This window comes from Nycticebus coucang, chromosome 17 (genome assembly GCF_027406575.1).
Source record: "Nycticebus coucang isolate mNycCou1 chromosome 17, mNycCou1.pri, whole genome shotgun sequence".
In the NCBI taxonomy this organism is placed as follows: Eukaryota; Metazoa; Chordata; class Mammalia; order Primates; family Lorisidae; genus Nycticebus; species Nycticebus coucang.
In genome coordinates, this window is record NC_069796.1 from 52,755,788 (window position 1) to 52,779,989 (window position 24,202).

A 24,202-nucleotide genomic window follows, 5' to 3' on the forward strand; every position below is an offset into this window, starting at 1 on the left:
AATTCTACTAGCAATTGATATTGCCTGGGTTTTATCTTCCCTTTAAAAAAAATAACTTAGTCATTCTAATAGGTACATTGTGGTATATCATCATTTTAATTTTAATTTCCTTGATAGCAGAAGATGTTGAACATCTTTTCTTGTCATCATATCTTCTTTGGTGAGGTTTCTATAAACATCATTTGTTCATTTTTTGGTTAGGTTATTTTCTAATTGGTGAGTTTTAAAATCTCTGTCTACATTTTGGTTATTGGTTTTTTATCAGGTATATGTTTTGCAAACATATTCTTCAAGTCCATGGCTTGGCTTTTTTATTAACAGTGTCTGTAAAGCAGACATTTTTAATTTTAATAACATCCATCTTATAATTTTTTTATAGATTGTGTTTTGGTGTTATACACATATCTAAAAACTATCACTGATCTCAAGTTCCCTACATTTTCTTCTATATTTTCTTCTGGAAGTTTTATAATTTTACTTTTACATTTATATGATCCATTTGAATTAATTCTTGTGTAAGATATAAAAGTCTGTGTGTTATTTATTTATTTATTTATTTTGTATGTGCAAACCCAATTGTGCCAGCATCATTTATTGAAAACATAATCCTTTCACCATTGAATTGATTTTGTCAAAAAACAGTTGACAATATTTCTGTGGATTTATTTCCAGGCTTTCTATTCTGATTTATGTCTCTTTCCTTTCACTAATACAATACTATCTTGATTACTACAGCTTTATAGTAAATATTGAAAACAGGTAGTGTGATTCTTCAGACTATGTTCTTCTGCAGTATCATGTTGGCTATTCAAGGTCTTGTGTCTTTCCATGTAAACCTTTGTGGCTGTTACCAAAAGTTTGGTACTTGTCCCCAAGGCCAAATCAGTAAGAGTGAAGAATGAGGACAAGTGATTTCCAGGCTTTCTATTCTGATTTATGTCTCTTTCCTTTCACCAATACAATACTATCTTGATTACTGCAGCTTTATAGTAAATATTGAAATCAGGTAGTGTGATTCTTCAGACTATGTTCTTCTGCAGTATCATGTTGGCTATTCAAGGTCTTGTGTCTTTCCATGTAAACCTTTGTGGCTGTTACCAAAAGTTTGGTACTTGTCCCCAAGGCCAAATCAGTAAGAGTGAAGAATGAGGACAAGTGATTTCAGGAAAAAGAAAGAATTTTATTAATTTGTCAGCAAATGAGGGCAGTGAACTAGTGTCTCAAAAGACTTCCATCCTGACATCCTATAAGGCTTTTTAAAAGGTGGGGGGATTGCTAGTTGGGTTCAAGGTGTCACACGCAGTAGCTTCTATTATTCTTAACTATAATTGGTGGTTTGGTCAACCTTATCTCCAGTAATGATAGTCTCATGACCTTTTTTAGGACAGTTCTGTTTAGCCAGCTCCTGTGGAGCTATTTTTTTAGATACTAGAAAGCAAACAGCAAAGAACATTTTTCTGCCCCTTTAGTGGGCCTTGGAAAGGAATGCAGGTTTCAATTCCCCCAAAGTGTGGGAGTTTTAAAGAGACAACTTGTAAAACATTTTTGTTGCCCTTTTTTAGATCTTTACCTCTGTTACAGCTGTGAATGAATATATTTTGGTCACATCTGTGAATGGTATATATCTTTATTTATATCTTAGATAATCTTAGGGTTAGTGCAAAAGCTTAGGGAAGTGTAATGTTGGTATTATTTGGCTTGAAATATTTTAGTGATTCATGGTAGATAAATTTTATTCTTTTGTATAAAAATCAGTGATTAAATGTGTTTGAATATTATATATAACTTTTTCATATTCTGATGATGTAGCATTATACAATTTAATATTAAGGACAATAGTAACATAATTCTTATTATTTCTTACCTCTAACATTCTTAATATTCATTCAATAAGCATAATGGAGTTGGGGATACACTTGTTGAAAACTAAAAATATTAGTGACAGTGAGTTGAAAACACTAATGTCGATTAAAAAAACCCATCAACTTCACTGAGCTTTTGTTGCTTTTAGAATTCATTCTCCTGACTCCTCTCACTCTCCTAAGGGTATTGGGACTGTGTTTTATTCCCTTGTTTAGTCAAATAGAGCTCCACAAATAAGTGATTCCAAAAGGCTTTCTTTAGGAGGGTTAACATAATTGGATCCTCAATTAAGCATTTCTTTTCTTCTGAAGTGCCATCAGCTTATTTGAGCCCTTCTGAAAGGTCACCAAAGTCACCCTGGAGGTCCCCAGGCTAAGTGGTTTACAGAAACCACAAGGCATGTGCCTTTGGAACATTTCATCTCTCTGTTTGGTTTGTGTATTTTACTCAAGTGGGGGAAAATTAAGAGTAATACATGTTTGGTTCTATTGGTGAATTTGTAGCTTTAATTCTTCAACCAGATTAACAGTACCTGATCATTTTGTGATCATGCCTTCTGTGGTCAGTTGACTAGTGCCTCCCCAAAAAGACACATCCATGCTTTAACAAGCAGTAACTTTGAATGTGACCTTTCTTAGAGAAAGAATCTTTGCTGATGCAATTAATTTAAAGATCTCAAGATGGGATCATATTGAATCATCTAGATAGGCCCTAAATCCAATGATAAGTGACTTTTTTTAACAGAAAAAGAGAAAAAGATACAGGGAGAAGAGAAGGCTGTGTGAAGATGCAGACAGTGAGTGGAGTTATTTGCTGGAAGCCAAAGAATACACTGAGCCAACAGGAAGAATGAAGAAAGCATTCTTCTTCTCTAGGGGTTTTGGAGCGTGGTCCTACCAATACCTTGATTTGACTTTTGGCTTCTCCAATTGTGCAAGAATAAATTTATGTTGTTTTAAGCCACTGAATTTGTAGTAATTTCTTATGGAAGTCCCAGGAAACCAATACACCTTCCTTCTCTAGTTTTCTAATGTAAGCTTTGAACAGTTCAGAATGTTTCTGCAATTTCAGGTTTATCTACCTACTACCCTGTTTCCACCAAAATAAGACAGTGTCTTATTTTAAGGTGTGCTCCCAAAGATGCGCTAGGTCTTATTTTCAGGGGACGTCTTATCTTTCCTGTAAGTAGGTCTTATTTTCGGAGGATGTCTTATTTTTGGGAAAACAGGGTAGGATCAGAATGTGATGCAGAGAGTTCTGTGAAGACAACAACTCCATCTGCTTTAAGCTACCATCATGCCCAATGGCTGAATAGCCCCTGGTACAGCACTGCATAGATGTTCATTATGTATTGAATGAGTCATATTATTTAAAAGTTAAATTCAGGCCAAAAGCCACCTTGCACTAGAGCTGGAGTGTGATGCCTGCCCTCGGGAGGAACTACCCCTCCAAGCAGGTAGGGTGCCCAGCTCAGCAGAGCAGGCCTCTGGAGTGGAGCCATGTAGCCAACTGGGGGCTGGAGTTTCAACGAGGTGCAGTAGTGAAAGAAAGAGTGGAAGAGTCATAGATCTGTGTGGCATTTTAAATGATTGAGTGAAGATGGAAATGGATTCAAATTATACATTACTTCTCTATCAAAGCAATAGAAGATTCTTTACATCACCCTACAGTAGTTCAATTCAGTTTTGGGAAAGAGCAGAACAAGTGAAATACAGAAAATTGAAGAGAAGAAAACCTCATTTTGGAACTGTCTTTCTCCTTGACTACTGCTTGCCCCCATCTTGCTCCTTATTTTACCTTTGCTCTGAATTTATAAATAAAGACCAAAGAAATAGAATATACATTTAGGAGTTTTATACCAAGAAATTTGCCTTGAAGCTGCTATTACATGATGGGAAAAGTATAACAAGTTCTTATCTGATTTTTTTCTTTTCAGATGATATTTCTAATGTCCTTAGATTTTGTAGGATAAGACAAATATAAATACATATCTGCACATTATTTTTAGCAGTTGTGTGCATAAGAATAATGTGATTTGTATTTTAAGGACATTGTCATGTGGATGTTTTACCACTTGAAGTTGATTCCTCAGAGTATCTTTTATAGGAGGACTTTAATATTGTTGATCTATTACTTTGATGACATTAGTTGCCCACACTTGAACTCATTTGTCTTTCTAGATATCACTTTGTTATGAGCAGTGTTGGGACTCACTGTGCAAATGTCCATGTATCACCTAATTAAGCATCATCATAGTGTCATAACTGAAGAAAGTTGAATGAGGTAAACGTAGACATAGCTCTTTCCCCTTCCCCCCCCTTTTTTAAACATAACAAATACTTTTCATGTTCAACTTCCCCTTTCCCTCTTCCCCTTTCCCCCTTCTGGAAACGTGTTAGTAGTTTAAGACCAGCAATTGGGGTACTGAGAAAGTGAATCACACAAAAGCTGGCTTCTTTGTGTTTCATCTTAAGTTGTGCTGCTGGCTAGGTTACATTAAGCACACGTTTAATGAGGAAACCTCATGGAAAATCCAGCTGGCAGACTCAAGGTGTTCAGGAAACAGGACCACAGAGGTTATACTTTGGGATCCTGGACATGAAGTTGGATGCCTCGCATTATTGAAAAAGAGACACTGGTTTGCAGTCCCACCAGCAGTGTAAAAGTGTTCCCTTTTGGAAGAAAGTATGGAGAAACCTCAAAGCACTCAAGCTAGACCTCGCATTTGATCCTGCAATCCCATTACTGGGCATCTACCTAGAAGGAAAAAAATCCTTTTATCATAAGGACACTTGTACTAGACTGTTTATTGCAGCTCAATTTACAATCGCCAAAATGTGGAAACAGCCTAAATGCCCACCAACCCAGGAATGGATTAACAAGCTGTGGTATTTGTATACCATGGAATACTATTCAGCCATTAAAAAAAATGGAGACTTTACATCCTTCATATTAACCTGGATGGATGTGGAAGATATTATTCTTAGTAAAGCATCACAAGAATGGAGAAGGATGAATCCTATGTACTCAATTTTGATATGAGGACAATTAATGACAATTAAGGTTATGGGGGGAAGCAGAAAGAGGGACGGAGGGAGGGGGTGGGGCCTTGGTGTGTGTCACACTTTATGGGGGCAAGACCTGATTGCAAGAGGGACTTTACCTAACAATTGCAATCAGTGTAACCTGGCTTATTGTACCCTCAATGAATCCCCAACAATAAAAAAAAGAAAAAAGGAAAAGAAAAAGAGACACTGGACCTAAATGGCGCAGCGTGATTTTGTTCCTGCTTGGCTAAATTTCTCAACACTACAGTTAGCTAAGTCCCCTGCTGCCACCTTTGAAAAACACAGAGAGCACCTATCCCGGGGAGAAGGTAGATTTGGAGTGAGCCATTGTTGACATAATTCCTCTGATGGCTTTTTTAACAATGGATGCCTATGAACTATAGGAGATTCTTGGCACCAGCCGTCCCTGTTCTGCCATGATTCTGTGGACTCTGTGTCAGAGAGAGCAAATGCTGGAATCCCAGGGAACCCGTTTGGTTGGCATGGCTCTTCCCGAAGTCATGATTGCATGAGCCAGTGTAGTGGAGATGGTGTGGGGAACCATCACCATTGGAATGGCAGCTTCCATTCTCATAAAGGCTGCTACTTTCAGGAAAGGCCACCTACAGAGAGTAGGAAAGAAAAGAAAGAAGACAAGGTGGAAAAGTTGCAGTTTGAAGAAGATGACTTTCCTTTGAATCCAGAAGCTGGCAAACAGAATCAGCCACGCAGACCTTTTGGGACCCCTTCTGGAGTGTGGGAAAACCCACTTAGCGCCAAGCAACCCTCCAAAATGCTAGTTAACAAAAAAAGTTTCCAAAGAGGACCCTGCTGCTGCCTTCTCTGCTGCATTCACTCACCAGGACCTCACTATGCAAATGGGGACAAATTGTTATCCATAGTTCCAAGTGTCTATAAGAACCGGGTTCTAAGCCTGTACCACCTCCTTCTAAGTCCACTGCAAGGAAAGCTAACAGAATGGAACACAAATCAAGATCCCTTTCCTCTAGCTGGGAGTGTGCTTTTACAAGTCCAGTCTCTGTCACTAAACCAGTGCTACTGGCTGCTGGTGCAGTTCTGAGTGCTCCCAAAGAGTCCTTCCAGCACCACCCCTCCAATTGAGATCAGCTCTTCTCTTCTCATCTGACAGGAAGAGTGAATCCTGAAGACTCTGAAGGATGGCTGGAATGGAGATTTCTCAGACAACAGAGGCTGTGAGAAGATGGAGGATTTGGAGGATGACAGCACACCTGAACCAAAGCAAAGTGGAGAGGAAGGCTGTCACCAGAATGGTCTGCTCTCCCCATTCTGGAAGAAGGGGACGTTCTTTCACACTCCCTGGAAGCAGAGCACAGGTTATTGAAAGCAATGGGATTGCAGGAATATCCTGAAAATGATGAGACTTGCCTTCCCCTCACAGAGGATGAGCTCAAAGAATTCCACATGAAGAAAGAGCAGCTGAGAAGAAATGGCTTTGGAAAAAATGGCTTTTTGCAGAGCTGCTGTTCCAGCCTGTTCTCCCCTTGGAGAAAGACTTGCAAAGCAGAGTTTGAGGATTCAGACACAGAAACCAGTAGCAGTGAAACATCAAATGACTATGCCTGGAAATAAGCATATAAATGCTCGCAGTAAAATCTGACCCACTAAACTCTGTTTAGGGAGTAAACAAAAGAAATTGTTCTTTTCCTTTCTGTTAATATTTCATGCACAAGGGAAATAATCATATCCCAAAGAGATCGATTGGCTTGTTTAGCTTTTGTGTTCTTTCCTGTTATCTGCTTAATAGAGAAGTTTGTGTGGTGAAAAAGATTTTTAAAATACACACACGCAGAGTATATATGGGGCAATGCACGGGTGTAAGCTGGCAGTGCGGAGGAGAACACTGGTCTGCGGCAACAGCTTCTACTACAGCCCTCAGGGCACTCATTCCTGTGCTCAAGCAATCATTCAAAGTGACTGTTGAAGTTATAATTGTATTAAATTAATGCTAATAATTTGAATATTTTATTTTATTTTTGGCTGCTGGGGTAACTTTAGCCCTTAACCAAGCATATGTGTTTTTCTTTTTTTTTTTTTTTTTTCTTTTTCCTCTTGGGTTCAGCTGTAAAAAAAAAAATTGGATTTAGGAAATGTGTTATTCTTGCAGCCTTGATATTTAGGGTGGATTGTAAAATATAAATTTTTGTGAGATTTCAAAGATTAAGATGAGTTTGATAACATTATTTACAGATTTAAAAAAGATGTGGTTATCACAAGTCTGTTAAGGGGGGAAACTATTGCATAAAATAACTAACTTGGAATAATATTTTGCATCAGTTTGCAAAAAAAAAGTTAAATTCAGGGTGTCAAAGTTTAAAGTCCCTTAAGAGACTAATTTAACTGTCAAAATTAGCTGATGAGTCCCAGAGAAGGGACTTTTCTATATTTGTGTGTGTTCTAATAAAACTTTATTTATAAAAACAGGTAGTAATTCTGATTTGGCCTAAAGACTGTGGTTTCTAGCCTCTGTTATTAAGTAACATATTTATAAGACCTAATATAATTAAATCTAATAATATTAAATCTCTTTTATTTTCGTATGTGACCCAAGTAAATATGCTTATATTTTACTTTTTATTTTTACTTTTGGTAACTTTTTATTATTTCAAATTAATATGAGGTAGAAATTTTTAGGTTACATGCATTGTTCTCACTTCCAAGGTAAAGTTCAAGTTGTAGAAGGGCCCTTCAACCATGGGCATGCTGAACACCCTCACATTGTGCACATTAGGTGAGATGCCCCCAATTGTCTTCCTTCCTCTTGCCATTCTCACTCCTTTTCTTCCCTTCTCCCTCCTTATTAGGTTTATCAAGATCAAATGGCGATATGTGGCAGGGTTCATCTCTAGATTCTCTATTCTATTTTATATATCAACATCTCAATTTTTGTGCTAGTACCATGCTATTTTGATCACTATCGACTTGTAATATAACCTGAAGTGTGGTAATGCGATACTTCCAGATTTGTTTTTATTTCTAAGAATTGTACTGGCTATTCAGATTTTTTTCTGGTTCTGTATGAAATGAAGAACTAGTTTATCAAGTTCTGCAAAGTATGATGTTAGTGCTTTGTTGGGGATTGTATTAAATCTGTGGATTGCTTGGGGTAGTATGGACATTTTAATGATGTTGATTCTTCCTAGCCACGGACGTGGTATGTTCTTTCACTTGTTAACGTTTGCTATTTCTTAAAGTTTCATAGTTTTCTTTTGAGAAGTCTTTCATGTCCTTTGTTAGATGTATTCCTAGGTATTTCATCTTCTTTGGAACTACTGTAAAAGGCATAAAGTCTTTGACTTTATTCTCAGCTTGATTGTTATTGGCATATATAAAGCTTACTGATTTGTGGGCATTGATTTTGTATCCTGAGATGCTACTATATTCCTTAATCACTTCTAAGAGCTTCTTAGTTGAGTCCCTGGGCTTTTCCAGGTATAAAGTCATGTCATACACAAAAAGTGAGAGTTTGACCTCCTCTGTCCCCATTTGAATACCCTTGATTTCTTTCTCTTGTCTGGTTACAATGGCTAGAACTTCCATAAGTGTGTTGAATTGAAATGGTATCGTGCAGTGGGCATCCTTGCCTAGTTCCAGATCTGAGTGGAAATGCTTTCAGTTTTGCATCATTCACTATGATATTGGCTATGTGTTTGTTGTAGATGGCCTCTATCAGTTTAAGAAATCTTCCACCTACCCATATTTTCTTATCTGTTCTTGTTAAGAAAGAATGCTGGATATTATCAAAACCCTTTTCTGAATCATTTGTGAGAATCATATGTTCTTTGTTTTTTAGTTTATGTGATGAATTACATTTATGGATTTACATATGTTGAATCAACTTTGCATCCCTAGGATAAAACCTAATTGAGCATGATAAATAACTTTTTAATGTGTCACTGGATTATGCCTGCTAAGATCTTATTAAAATTTTTGCATCGATGTTCATTAATTGTATTGGCCTATAGTTTTCTTTTTTTGTTGGGTCTTTTCCTTGTTTTGAAATCAGAGTAATATTTGCTTCATAGAACATGTTGGAGAAGATTCCTTTTTTTTCTCTATGTTTTGGAATAGGTTTGTAATATAGGTACTAGTTTCTCTTTGAAGGTTTGGTAAAATTCTGGTGTGAAATCATATGGTCTAGAGTTTTTCTTTTTGGGAGATTTTGTATAGTTTCTACTATTTCAGTGCTTGAAATAGGTCTATTCAAAATTTCTAATTCTTCCTGGTTGAGTTTAGGAAGGTGACTTGCTTCCAGGTATTGATCCATTTCCTCTACGTTTTCATATTTCTTCCCATAGAGTTTTTTGTAATTATTGAGGATCTTTTGTATATGTGTGGTTTCTGTTGTTATTGCTCCTTCATTATTTCTTGTTGAAGTTATTGGAGATCATACTTTTGTGTTTCTGGTTAGTCTGGCCAAGGGTTTATCATTTTTATTAATCTTTTCAAAGATCCAACTTTTTGTTTCATTGATCTTCCAAATGATTCCTTTGTTTTCAATTTCCTTTAATTCTGGTCTAATTTTTGTTATTTCTTTTCTTCTGCTGGGTTTGGGGTTGGATTGTTTTTCCTTTGCCAGTTACTTGAGATGGCCCATTAGGCTATTGACTTACTCTCTTTGTGTTTTCTTCTTCTTCTTCTTCTTCTTCTTCTTCTTCTTCTTATTATTATTATTATTATTTTTGCAGGTTTTGGCGGGGCTGGGTTTGAACCCACCACCTCTGGTATATGGGGCTGGCACCCTACCTCTTTGAGCCACAGATGCTGCCCTCTTTATGTTTCTTGGTGAAAGCATCTAATGCTATAAATTTCCCTCTAAGTACTGCCTTTGTAATATCTCACAAGTTTTGACAGTTTGTGACTTCATTATTGTTTTGTTCAAAAAAAATCTAATGATTTCCTTCTTAATCTCATCTTTGACCCAGATGTAATTCAGCATAAGTTTATTTAGTTTCCATGGCTTTATTTGAGTATGAAGATTTCTGTTGCTGTTAAGTTTAACTTTTATTCTTTGATGGCCTGAGAAGATACAAGGAATAATTTCTATTCTTTTGAATTTATTGAGGTTAGACTTGTGTCCTTAGATATGATCAATTTTGGAGGATGATAGGTGGCCTGATGAAAAGAATATATAATTAGTTTTGTTAGAATAAAATGGTCTATGTAAGTCTGTTAATTTCATTTGTTCTAAGATCATGATGAAGCTTATTATTTATTTGTTTAGTTTCTGCTTGGAGGATATGTTCAGTATTGTTAGAGGGGTGTTGAAATCTTCAACTATTATGGTACAGGAGTATATCATATTGTTCAAATCCTTTAGGGTTTATCAAGAAGCCTTCAAATTGGGTTCATAAATGTTAATTATTAAAATCTCTTCATGTTGTGTGCTTCCCTTGACAAGTATATAGTGACCATCCTTGTCTTTTTTTGTTTGTTTGTTTTTGTTTTTGTTTAAATCCCAATGTATCTGCAAATAAGATTGCAACCTCTGCTTTTTCTGATTTCCCTTTGCCTGGATTATTTTTTTCTGTCCCTTCACCCTGCGTCTTGTTTTATCTTTTGAGGTTAGGCGTGTTTCTTGGAGACAATAAATGTCAGGTCTGAGCTTTTGTATTGAGTTAGTCAACCCATGCCTCTTTGGAGGAGAATTCAAGCCATTCACATTTATTGACACAATTGGTAGGTATGATGGGGTTTTGGTCACCACATTTTTCAGAGGTCCAGAGTTAATTTTATCCCTTTCACCATGTGGATGCTAGGCTTTTTTCTTTAATTGCTGGTTTTGTTTACTTTGGTGGTGGACCATGTTGCTGGTCATTGTGAAAAATGGATCTGAGTACTTCCTGTAGATCTGGTCTAGTTATGGCAAATTTCCTCAATGTTCGGATGTCAATAAAATATTTTATTTCTCCATCAGAAATGAAACTCATTTTAGCAGGACTTAAGAAAGTTATAGGCTTCTGGGTGTGGTGGCTCATGCCTGTAATCCCAGCATTTGGGAGACGTAGGTTGGTAGATTGCCTGAGCTCACAGGTTTAAGACCAGCCTAAGCCACAGTGAGACCCTATCTCTAAAAATAGCCAAGCATTGTGGTGGAAGCCTATAGTTCCAGCTGCTTGGGAGGCTAAGGCAAGAGAATCACTTAAGCCCAGGAGTTTGAGGTTGCTGTGAGCTATGATGACATTTCCCTCTACCAAGGGTGACAAAGTGAGACTCAGACTCAGAAAAAAAAAAAAAAAAGTTAAAGGCTGATGACCATTCTCTTCTGGCCTGAAGAGTTTCAGCTGAAAGATTTGTGGTCATCCTGACATTTTTCTCTTTTTAGGTAAGACTTTTCTTACACCTGATTGCTAGCAGGATTTTCTCCTTAATATTAACAATGTGTCTAGGAAATACTTTGTTTGGATTAAATCATGCCATGGTTCTGAAACTATCTACTATCTGAGTTTCTACGTTTCTTATAATGCTTGGGAAATTCTCCAACACAATATCTTAGAGTAGACCATCAGTGCCTTTAGGACCATCCTTTTCTCCTTCAGGAATTCCTATAATTCAGGTGTTTGATCTTTTGGAATGATCTCATTACTCTCTCAGAAAATATGGTTTTTGTTCTCCTTTATTCTGCTTCTTTGAGTGATTGGAATAGTCCAAAATCTTTGTCTTCATTTTCTGAAATTCTTTCTTCTCCATTTTCTATTCTATTACTGAGGGCCTCTGCTTTGTTTTGAATCTCCTAGAATGCCTTTTTCAATTCCTTAAGCTCTGCTATATCTTTTCTGATTAAATCTGATTGGTGACTTTTTCTTTGAGTTAATTTTTTGAGAAAACTTTTGGAGTTTTTTTTTTCATCTTCTCCCCAATTCCAAACATCTAATTTGACATCTTCTGAATTTTATTTCTGACAGTTCAGCAATTGATCTATGGATTGTATTTTCTGTTGTAACTCCCTTGTAATCTTTTGAGGGAGTTGATCTGCTCTGATTTTTTATGTCTGAATTCTCCTCCCCATGAGTATTTTCAGCTTTTTAAATAAATACATTAATTTTTATTTTTTAGTTGAAGTGATCTCTGAATAGTTATTAAGAAATAATCTAATTGGGAACACTTCAGAAACACTGTACTAACCTATTTGACAATTAAAATTGGTGGGGTGAGATTGGATTTGGAGGCCTCAGGTACTGAGCTAATACCCCTTCTCCAATGAACTGGAGCTTGTAACTGTTCCTTTCCCCCTACAGCCTGACAAAGGTCCCTTTCATGGTTGCAGCCAGAGTCTCTGAGGGTAAGCTTTGTGAGATAGCACAGCTTAGCTCTCTCTTGGTGTCAGCCTTCCCTTTACCCAATCTTAAGGAGTTGCAGTATTTCTCTTGAATCTCTGCTAGACAATGATATAAACACCTGTGGCCCTGCCCCCACCAACAATAGGAGGGGATCTGGGAACAAACCTGATGAATCTGCCTCTCACTGCTGAAATGCACCCTCACCACTCAAAGTCAAACAAGTGGTGAACCTGTAGCCCCAGACAGCAACAGCAGAAGAACAAGAATGCACAGAGAGCTCTGGATGAGAGTTCCATGTGAGCAGCACCCACACAAACAAGTTCAGAAGGTCAGGCAATCAGAGAATAAGAATCTGCAGGAAGTTATTTTGAGAGACCCCAAGGGTCTGGGGAATGGGGAAGGGTCATTTCTAGTGGGAACGGGAGTCAGAAGAGATCACACCTCTCCCAGCCAAAGTTAGAGCTGCTGAGGCCTTGCTTCCATGCAGCAACTCAGTGGACACAATGCACCAGTCTCTCAGTGAACTCACCAAATATTCTGTTCTTTGCAGGGGGCAGTCTGTCAGGCAACCAAGATGGGGGCAGTGTGAGCCATGGGCTCAGGATAGCAGAGAGAATATTGGTTCACTTTTGTGCCAGGCAGGATGGGGCCTGTGCTCAGAGGTAGAACTTCACAGGTGCAGGAAGATGGGGACTTTGTAGCTCTCAGCTGTGGGGTGAGGTGAGCGGTCTTTTTTTCTCTACTTACTGTCAGAAAGCCCAGCAGGAGCCCCCAGATGGGGATTAGTCTCCTGTCCTCTTGGCAACAGAACCTTCTGTCTAGTGGCCTCCCCTGCCTTCTACCTGATCTTAGTTGTCTTTTTTCCTCTTTCTTGGCCTTGGCAGCTTATCTCAGCATGGATGATGTGCACCTCACTCTCTTTATCCTGTGTTCAACTCTTCCCCTTTGGCTTCTCCATGTCTGCTTAACTCCAACTTGTCTGCCTCTGAACAGGAGCCTCTAGCAAAAGCTGCTTCTAATGGAGCATCTTGCCTCTCTCCCCTCAATATGTTTTTAATTAATGCACTCATCTTGCTCAATACATGATGGTGGTTGTTTGTTTTTTTAACTTGATCATTTGGCAGTGAAGAGCAATTATGGATGGTAAAATATCCATGCCTACAAGTAGCTGATGCTAGGTTTTACTTGTAATGTGAACTATATCTTTTACATGTTACTGTCATTTAAAATTTTTATCCTTAGCACTTTGGAAAGAAAATTAAAATCTCTCTGCTAATCTCAAGTCTTTCAGAGGCTGAAAACACACTCTAAAATTATAAGAAAATCTTATGATTTTTCTAAGTCTGCCATTGAAATATAAAAGTAGCATTAGGTTTCATTCATAATTTTCTCCTCAACTTTTCTGTCTTCATGTATCATTATCCTGCACTGTTGCCACCTGGTAGCTGCCTCCTGTTTTCTAGTTTATGTTCTACAAAATATCTCCATATGGACAATTCAATCTTCATAAATCTCAGCTTTGATTATGTATTTTTGCTACTTAAATTATTTACACAGTCTTCAAATGTCTTCAAAAGGAAACCAAAACTGTCAACCTGGCTCTACCTAATGTATCCAGCTTTTATTTCTGCTTCCTGTTTACTAAAAGTGCATAGACACTGTCTTAATCCCTAGAGTAATGCTTCTGAAACTGTAATGCACATGCAAGTTACTTGCTATAATTCAGATTCTAATTTAGTATATCTGAGGTTGGTACCCAGTTTCCTAGTGGTCTAACAAGTTCTACTGGTCTAACAAGTTCCTACTGGTCGAACAAGTTCTCAGGTGTCACTGAGAAAGCTAGTCCAAGAGCCACACCTTGAGCAGCAAGGCCCTGACAATATTATACCCTTCTACACACTTGTCACGTTTCATTGTTGTGTGTTTAGTATCTCCCTTTTCTCTCACTAGAGAATAAGGTGCAAAGGACCATATTGGTTTTGTCTGTTTCACTGTTAAATCATTGGGCACTTATCAAAGTAAGTCTGATGTTCTTAATACTCTGTCTTTGGACATGACCTAATTTACCCATTCCCCTCATGCTATAGGCAGAGAACTGAACACAGAGAGAAGGAATTGTACTCATGCCACTTGAAAGAAAGACTTGGACCCCACTTCAGGTATAAATCAGATAGTGATTTATTACACCTGCGTAGGCAGGCCACCACCCAAAGCTTAAGGCCTCAAAGAGAAAAGCAGGTTGCCTTTTATACCTTTTTTTTTGCCATGCAAGCAAGCAAAAACAAAAGCAGAAAGTGGCAGTTAGCTGGGGTGGAGTTACAATGAGTTGGCTCAGGGGGTTACATTGCGGTGACTGCATGGAGTACAAAGTAGTGGTTGGCATGGGGACAAACTTAGGAGACTCTGTCCGCCATTGTTTAGCTATTGCTGAGGTGTTGGGGTAAGTTTTCCCATTGTTTTACCTGTTGCTAGGAGTTCTTGGGAACTCAGGAAACTTCCTTGTTCTATTCTGAAACCTGTTTGAGGAATTAACTCAAGTGGGGGAGAGGGTGTTGAGACATGTGGGGACTCAGGCTGAGACAGTTAGGAGCCTTTAGGGGTCTTTTTGCTGGGAACTACAGAATGATCTCTCCAGAGTGACACTATGAGTTAGTGGCAGAGCTTTCAGTAACTTGTTTGAAATAAATACCTACTCTGGCACAAACTTCGAGGAAAGGTCTTAAGACAAGTAGCACATTATAGCCATTGCTTAGAATGAGCAGAGGATTGGTTCCAGGATCCTGGATGTTCAAACCCCTTATGTAAAATAGCATAGTATTTGCATATAACCTCCATACATTCTCCTGTATTCTTTAAATTATCTGTAGATTACTTATAATACTTAAAACGATGTAAATGTTATGTAAATAGTTATTGTACTGTAGTTTGTATTATTATTATTATTATTATTATTATTATTTTATTGTTGGGGATTCATTGAGGGTACAATAAGCCAGGTTCCACTGATTGCAATTGTTAGGTAAAGTCCCTCTTGCAATTATGTCTTGCCCCCATAAAGTGTGACACACACCAAGGCCCCACCCCCCTCCCTCCGTCCCTCTGTTTTATTTTTAGTTGTTTTTAAAATTTTGAGTATTTCCAGCCTGCAATTCATGCTGACTAAAGGAGAGCAGACAATTCAGAACTGCTCCCCATCCCCCCACCCCCGGGTATTGAATACTTAAGGTAGAACTCCCATTGCAAGCCCTTTGGCAAATTGCAAATACCTGAAAGAAGGCAAGAAATATCTCAGGGGACTTTTTCAGAGCCCAGGGAGACTCTACAATTAGACTGACAGCTTATAAGTTAACTAGAGTATAGCCAATTGAGAAGGATTGACCTGATTCTTCCTTTTTAATTAACTTAATTGTATGCATTAGGTAATTAATTGAATGACTTAGTGATTGCTGATGCTTTCTCTATCTCCATCCAGAAATGAAAATAAGTTACATCAGAAACATAGGTGGGTGAGGAGGAGGAGAAATTCGGAAACAATTAGGGAACCGGCCATGATGGGATTCTGCACAAACCTCATGCTGTGAAATAAAAATTACTGTGGTCTTTTATTTCTGAGGAATGCATCTGTGTGCCTAGGAAAAGGAATCGACAGGAAATGTCCCTACATAGCTACTAGGAATAGACTACAGTTTCTCAACTTTGATACTATTGACATTTGGGGCCAGATAATTCTTTATTGCTGGAGCTATTGTGTGCATTATAGGATGTTTGGCAGCATCATTGGCCTCTGTCCACTACTCCTCCTTTACCCAACTTATAACAGCCCAGAATATCTCTAGACATTGCCAAATGTCCCCTTGGGGGAGAAAATCACCCCTATAGAGAGTAACTGGATTAGACTATTGGTTAGGTTAACCACTGGTCTACAGGGCTGCTGCATGCAGGTACGTCACGCAGCGTCAATTCCACTGAATACCAGTCTCATAGACTTCAATAATGTTGTGACAACTTATTTCATATTCTGATAATATCTGCAACCCAGGTCTTTGGTTAATGATGAACCAAAAAGGTTAATGATGAATCTTTGTAGGCTAAGAACACTTCCTTTCCCATTTAAATACAGTGTAAATGACTGACAAAAGCTATAGCCCATCAGAATATCTGGCAAATTTAACTTCCTAGAGATGATCTATCCCTTGGTTTCACCTCGATCTCCACCAATGTCCTTGTCTTTCACTCTACCTCAGCCTATCCCTTATTCCAGTACCTAAGTTTATGGGCCATATGGACTTTATTTAAGTCCTTATGCTTATAGATTTTATGGGGCTTATTCACCAAAATCTAAGCCTTTTTGAGTGCTCACATAATAGTAAAAGTAAATGCTTACTGGAGCATATGAAATTTCAGATGTTTGCATTTGGGGTGCTGGTATAATGTAAGTATTACAAAATTTGAAAAGAAAATCTGAAATTTGAAATACTTCTCATCCCAAGTGAAAGAAAATATTACCGTGAGAATGTGACCACCTCTCACTCCCTACCATAGGAATGTGACCTTTTGTAACTGTTCCAGGAGATAGCCCCAGGAGCTGCAGCAAATGTTTACTATTAAGCAAATATTTGACTGTTAGTCTTGTCTTAAGACAGTTGAATAATGAACCAGAGTTCTTCTTATCTGGAGAGCCCCTGCTATGTCTACTCCCCCCCCCCCACACTTTATGGTTAGAGTCCCTGCTATGTCTGCTATTCCCGCCTACTTTGTAGTTTTTGCCTTTATAAGCTTGTAAAAACTGCTGTGCAGGGCTTGACTCCTCGGCTTCTAAAAGAGTTGTGGGTTAAGCCCCGGCATGCAGGAATAAAAATCCTCTTGCGTTTTTGCATCAAGTGCCGTCTCTTGCGGTTGATTGGGGTGGTCAGAGCTCCGGGCAGAGTGGGGGGTTCTGCCCCAAGTCTTTCACAAGCATTTCAGACAAGCAATATTCAATGTATACCACCCCTCATTAACCCAGCAAGTATAGTCACATAGCCTGTTTCATAGGTAACTCTATCAACTCTGATCATCTTTCAAGTGTTTCACTCTCCTATCACCTACCTCTGTGTTTCTGACTTGATTGATATAGTCCTTTCATTACAATATTTCTACCCCAGCTAGGTCTCCCATGCATTGACCTCACCATCTGACACAATTGACCCTTCTTCTCCTTCTCCTCATCCAGCTTAGATTCTTTCGTCCATTCATTACGGTAATCATTCACATGTTAAAATCCCTAACAACTCTGCCTTTTGAGCCCTATCATAGGCTTCTGTAGCTAAATTCAATGCAGACTGAATTTAAGGATTTATCTCATCTGAATGAATCTGAATCTAGTTAGATAAACATTTACACCTAATTCAAAGCACACGTCCAGCATGGTGACTGATTCCTTGCAGTTTAATTTCAAGATCAAACCTAAAATCAGCCCTCCTAGTGCCTAGAATTCTTATCCTGGTAAGTTTGTTTTCTTTTCTTCTCTTCTTTCATAGTTCTCTCCTTCAGGTGTCTTACTACTCTCCCTCCCATCTGATAACCTTGCCTGAATAGAGAAAAGAACTGAGTACTCTTTTATTCAAGAACATGTCTTTATTTGGACCTATATCTATGTTTTCCATCTTGCTATTGCTTCTCTCTAGGGCTAGTTTTCCCCTGTGCTCTCTGTGTGATTTTAACTTCTTCAAGGAGTTCACATCTAGAAAAGGTAGGTTTTCTTTCCACTATCTCCTGCTGCACAGTTCACTCCTTATAGCCAAATTATTCCCATTACATATAAATATACTCTAGTTTTTCACATTTTACATTGCTTTTCCACGATCCATATTCTACCTTTTTGTCATCATATTTCTCCCTTCTTGTTCATGGCAATCATTTTGAGGGAGTGGTCTACACTAATTGCATCTGGTTCCCTGTCTGCTGCTATTTCTTTTTTTACAAATTAGTTAATTTTTAAAACAATTTTTATTTCAAAATATTAAGGGTACAAGTATTGCTATATGGATGAATTGTATAGCACTGAAATCAGGCCTTTTAGTGTGCCCATCACTAAAAGTAGTGTACATTGTATCTTATAGGTAAGTTTTTATCTCTTCCCCACCAAGCTCTTCCCTTCTTAGTTTCCAATGTCCTTTATACCACTTTATGACCATGTGTACCCATTGCTTATCTCCCACATGTTAGTGAGAATATGTTTGTTTACTTTGCAATTTCTACTTAATTTAGGATATTGTTTTCTATTTCCATCCAAGTTACTAAAATTACATGATTTCATTCCTTTTTATAGCTAAGTTATTTATGATGAGTAACTGAGTCATAGCTGCATAACTCCATGGTGTATAAACTACATTTACTACATTTTCTTTATACATCCATAAATTTGGTTGATTCCATATCTTTGAAATTGTGAATTATGCCATGCTAAACATTCAGGTACAGCTGCCTTTTTGATATAATGACCATTTCCTTTGGGTAGATATCAATAGTGGAATTGCTTGATGAAAAGGTAGGTTTTCTTTCCGTTCTTTGAGAAATATCCATACTCTTTTTCATAGAACTTTCTAGTCCTACCAACAGTGTATAAGCATTCCTTTTTCACCACATCTATGCCAATACCTTTAAAAATTTGTTTTAATAAGGGAGACTCTAATAAGGGTAAGTTAGTAGCTCACTGCGGTTTTAATTTGCATTTCCTTGATAATTAGTAGTGTTTTCATATGTCTGGTGGCCCTTTGTATATTGTGTTTAGAAAAAAACTCTGTTTTTCTCTTTTGCCCATTTTTTTTTCCTAAGGTAGAGTCTCAAGCTGTCACCCTGGGTAGAGTGCCGTGGCATGACAGCTCACAGCAACCTCCAACTCTTGGGCTTAAGTAATTCTCTTGCCTCAGCCTACCAAGTAGCTGGGACTACAGGTGTCTGCCACAATGCTCTGCTATTTTTTTTTTTATTTTTTGTACTTTTCATTGTTGTTTGTCAGGCCTGGGCTGGATTCAAACCTGCCAGCTCTGGTGTATGTGGCTGGCACCTTAGCTGCTTGAGCTGCAGGCGCTGAGTCTTTCACTCAGTTTTTAAAGAGTTGTTTGTTTCTTGCTGATTTATTTGAGTCTTTGTAGATTCTGGACATTAGCCTTTTGTCAGATATATAGTTTAAAAATATTTTACTCATTCTGTGTGTTGTCTATTTACTCTGTTGATTATTTCCCTAGCTCTGCTGAAAGATTTTAATTTAATAATTCTATTGATTTATTTTTGTTGTTGTTATATTTTCTTTTGGGGTCTTAGACATAAATTCTTTGTGTAGGCTTAAGTCTACAAGAGTTTTTACTATGATTTCTTTCAGAATGTTTATGGTTTCAATTATTAAATTTTGGTCTTTAATCCATCTTGAGTTTAATTTTGTATATGGTAGAGAGATTGTAATCCTGTTTCACTCATCCTTATGTAATTTTTTCATTTTTTTCCGATTTTTCCAGCACCACTTAGTGAATATGGCATTCTTTCCCCACTATATATTTGTGCCTGCTTTGTCAAAAATCACTTGACCATAGCTATACGGTTTTATGTCTGTATTCTCTATTCTAGTCCATTGGTACATACCTACGTTTATACCACTATCATGCTGTTTTAGTCAATATAGCCTTGTAGTGCAATTTGAAGTCAGGTAATATGATGCCTCCAGATTTGTTCTTTTGGTTTAAGATTGCTTTGGTTACTTTTACTACTTGATTGTTTTACTACTTGCTGTTTTCGTCAATATAGCCTTGTAGTGCAATTTGAAGTCAGGTAATATGATGCCTCCAGATTTGTTCTTTTGGTTTAAGATTGCTTTGGTTACTTTTACTACTTGATTGCTTTGCCCTTTTTTCTAGATCTGTGAAAAATGATCTTAGTATTTTTATGGGAATTGCACTGACTGTAAATTCCTTTGGGTGGTATGGACATTTTAACAATGTTGATTCTTAAAATCTATGAGAATGGTATGCTTTTTTCCCCATTTGTTCGTGTCATTTATGATTTCTTTCATTAGTGTTCCTTACAGAGATCTTTCACCTCCTTGATGAAGTATATTACTGAGTATTCTATTTCCTTTGAAGCTATTCTAAATAATATTTCATTCTTGCTTTGATTTTCAGCTAGAATTTCATTAGTATATAGAAGTGCTACTGATTAGTGTACATTGATTTTGTAACCTGAGACTTTGTTGAATTTGTATAAAACATGGGTGCCCACTGTCACCAGTTCTATTCAACATCATTCTGGAAGTCCTAGCCAGAACAATCAGGAAAGAGAAATAAAGGGCATCTAAATCAGGAAAGCAGAGGGAAAACTATCCTTGTTTGCTGACAGTATGATCTTATATCTAGAAAACCCTGAAGACTCTTGCTATTTTTTAGCCCATTTGAATCTTGCTTTTATCATCACTGGTTCTCTAAAGCCATTCCTTTGCATGATCATTATGTTGCTAAAACCAGTGGAAAAGTCTTTGAACTCTCTTATTCACTATAAGATATTGACCTGTCTCCTCCTCAAAATTCTTCTTGCAATTTCTAGAGTCTCATCCTTTTTTAATATTCCTTTTGCCTCTTTATATACTCTTTTTTTTGTCTTTTTGTTATCTTCCTTCTCGATCCTACTTTTAAATGTTCTCTAACACATTCTTGTATGGGGATCTTGTCTACCCCATGGCTTTAAAAGCCATTAGTAGATGAAGATGGCTCTCACATTTGTAATTACATGCTGTATTCTTCTTGTGTTCCAGGGCTTAATATCCGGTTCACTCTTTCTTATCTCTAACTGGATGTACCATGTAGTTTAGGCATGTCAAATTCACATTTTCAAAACAGAGTTTTACATTACTACTTCCTCTCATTCCCCATAAATCTTCAGGACTTTCCCATCTCGGTAATTGACACCCTCAGCCATTGAAGCTACTAAAGCCAAGAACCCAGGAGTCAAACTTGATTTGTCACTTTCATTGCATGTGTATAATCCTTCAGCATGGCTGTTCATTCTATTTTTAAAAATATGTCTTATTTCCCTGGTCAAAGGGGAACAATACCAACATTTGTTAAAGTTGGCAAGCCAAATTTTATTCCAGCTCAGAATATAGTGAGCCTGACCTCCAGTCCAACTGAGGCAAAAGTTTTAACGTAAAAGGAGAGAGAAAACAAAAAGGAGCTATGGGGAAGTGAAAAGGGGGTAACAAAAATGGGATTAGTGAGGCTATGGGGAAATGGAGAATTACAGCAGGGAGGAAGTGGAGAATCACTGAAAATTGCAATATGGGTAGAAACAATGTACGTTTTATGGTTTGGCATTGTCTGCATGCATGGTTTGGCATGTCTTAGGGACATGACCCAGTGTAGGTAGCAGTCAGACTAAAGTTTGGTCAAGTGTTTGGGCGAGTGCCTTGTGCTATGTAGAGGTTTACAGTTTTCACCCTCTTCAGTGTTAACCACCTTGCCCATCATTTATCATCCAAACTTTCCCAAGAGCCTCTTTAATGATTTTCTTATGCCTATTGATATTCTTGCTTAGTATCAATACAATCATAAACAAAATCAAGTTTTCATTAGTCACTATGGAAATGCAAACCCAAATCACAATTACATACCATGTTATACTCACTGTAATGGTAAGCATAACAAGTGTTGGTGGGGATATGGAAAAAGTGGAATTTTCATACCTTGCTGGTGGGAGTTTAAAATGGTATAGATACTTTTGAAAACAGCTTGGCAGTTTCTTAAAATGTTAAACACAGAGTTATCATATGATCTAGAAATTCCATTCCTAGACATCTACCCAAGAAAAAGAAAAACATATTCTCACAAAAATATTATTATCTGTCCATTATGGATGATAGTGGGGGTTCCTTTATTGTGGTCACTCAGGGACCTAGGTGACCTAGGCAGCTGTCATTCCTTCTGACAATTGGTTGTTATTCCAGAAGGAAAATATTGTGTGGCAGATTTTTCATTAGCAATTGGTACACATTACTTCTATTCACAATTTAGAGGCTAGAATTAATCACAAGTTCTCATCGTGTAATGTGCATCCTACTGTGCATGGGAGGTAGAGAAACAGAAATGGTGAATGAGCAGACTGATGGTACTAGCTTCTCCCACTTTAGGGCCTGTGACCTTTCCATTCCCATAGCTTAATATGATTTCCCTTCGCCTCTTTACAGTGCTGGCTCCTTCTCATCCTTTAGTCCTGAGACTTCCCTTGGAGAACTTCTGTGACACGTCTGTTCTAAGCAGTGCCTCCATCTTTTCCCCAATTCTTTGGAGCTCTTAGTCTCATCACCAATTTGTCATTATAACCCTGCTTATTTCATGGTCGAAATTATTTAGCATATTTCTTTGCTCATTTTCCTATTAACTAATTCTTCACACTAGAACATAAACTTTTCAAGGCCATAATTTGTATTTTTCTCTCTTGTGTATTCCCAAATCTCCAGCATTTGGATCAATGCCTAGAAAACTCATAATAGAAAATCAATAAATATTCATTAAACAAGTGAATGAACATGCTTTCTTATCTCCCTACCATTTTTCATGCTGTTCCTTCTTCCCCCCATTTTTTTTTAAAAACAAAATGCTATGCATTCTTTAATGTTCAGCTTCATGTCATCTGCTCCATAAATCCTTCTGATAGCTGGAGGTAATTTCCAACTCAATCATGATCTCCTAAAATTTTACTTATTCTTTTTTTTATTCCAGATACACTGACTTTTATCTTTTTATCTATTCACATGATTCTCTATCCCACACGTTGAATTGGATTTATAAAGCCTTAATATTAAATATTGTATCTTCTAAGTGTTTCACATCTTAGTACACAATGTATTCAACAAATACGTAGTGAATATGTATGTCCATAAAGTATTCTAGGTCTGGGGATACAGTAGTGAACAGACCCTCATAGGGCTTATTTTCTTTTGGGGTGCACAGAACAATAACCAAAGATACAACAAGAAGTGATAAGCATTTCAAAGAAAATTGAAGTAGGATAAGAAGGATAGATAATGAAGAAGGAGTGGTCAATTTTATTTTTATTTATTATTTTAATTTATTTTTTGAGACAGAGTCTGACTCTGTCACCCCTGGTAGAGTTCTGTGGCATCAAACTCTTGAGCTGAAATGATCATCTTGCCTCAGCCTCCCTGGTAGCTGGGATTATAGGTGCCCACCACAACTTTTTAGAGGTGGGTCTTTTAGAGATGGGTCTCACTCTTGCTTAGGCTGGTCTCAAACTTCTGAGCTTAGGCAATCCACCTGCCTCTCAGAGTGTTAGGATTACAGATGGGAGCCATCGTGCCAAGTTGGAGTGGTCAATTTTTAAAATTTAGGCAGAGAAAGCTTTTTGAGTTACGATATTTGAAATGAGCTCTGCAAGGTTCAAGCCATCAAAGCATCTGGGGGAAGGATATTTCAGACTGATCAACAGCAAGCACAAAGGCTGTGAGATGGGAATGAGCTTGAAGAAGGCTCACATAAGTCATATAGAGTGGGATGGGGTGAAAGGCAGATAGCTTTTGGGACCATATGTTGCACAGGACCTCTGTAAGTCATGTAGTATGTTTGGGTTTTGTTCAAGTGTGTTGCCATACAGATAGTAGATTTTGGACAGATTAAGGTAATTTAAGGCATCAAATCACTAAATACTATGTCTCCTGTGTGGAGAACAGTTTTTGGAGTGGGTGGTGGGGAGGATGGAATCAACAAAAAAACAGTGAAGAAGCTATTTGGCAGACTATGTGAGAGAGGAAGGCAGCTTGGATTAGGGAGGCAGTGCAGAAAAGCTAAGGAAGTGTCCGGAGGGTGAGAGTCATGTCCACGGAGTCAGGAACGAAGGTGTTTCAATGGGGAGGAGGATCAGTAACTCAGGGCTGCTGAGAGGTTGAGCGAGAAGGGGATGGATAACTGATACCTGGAGGTCATTACGGAC

At 37.8% G+C, this 24,202-nt stretch overlaps 1 pseudogene; it reads left to right on the forward strand.

The window, feature by feature from the left end:
- Positions 1 to 5,127: 5,127 nt before the first annotated feature.
- LOC128568945 (vasculin-like protein 1) lies at positions 5,128 to 6,521 on the forward strand (annotated as a pseudogene).
- Positions 6,522 to 24,202: the final 17,681 nt, after the last annotated feature.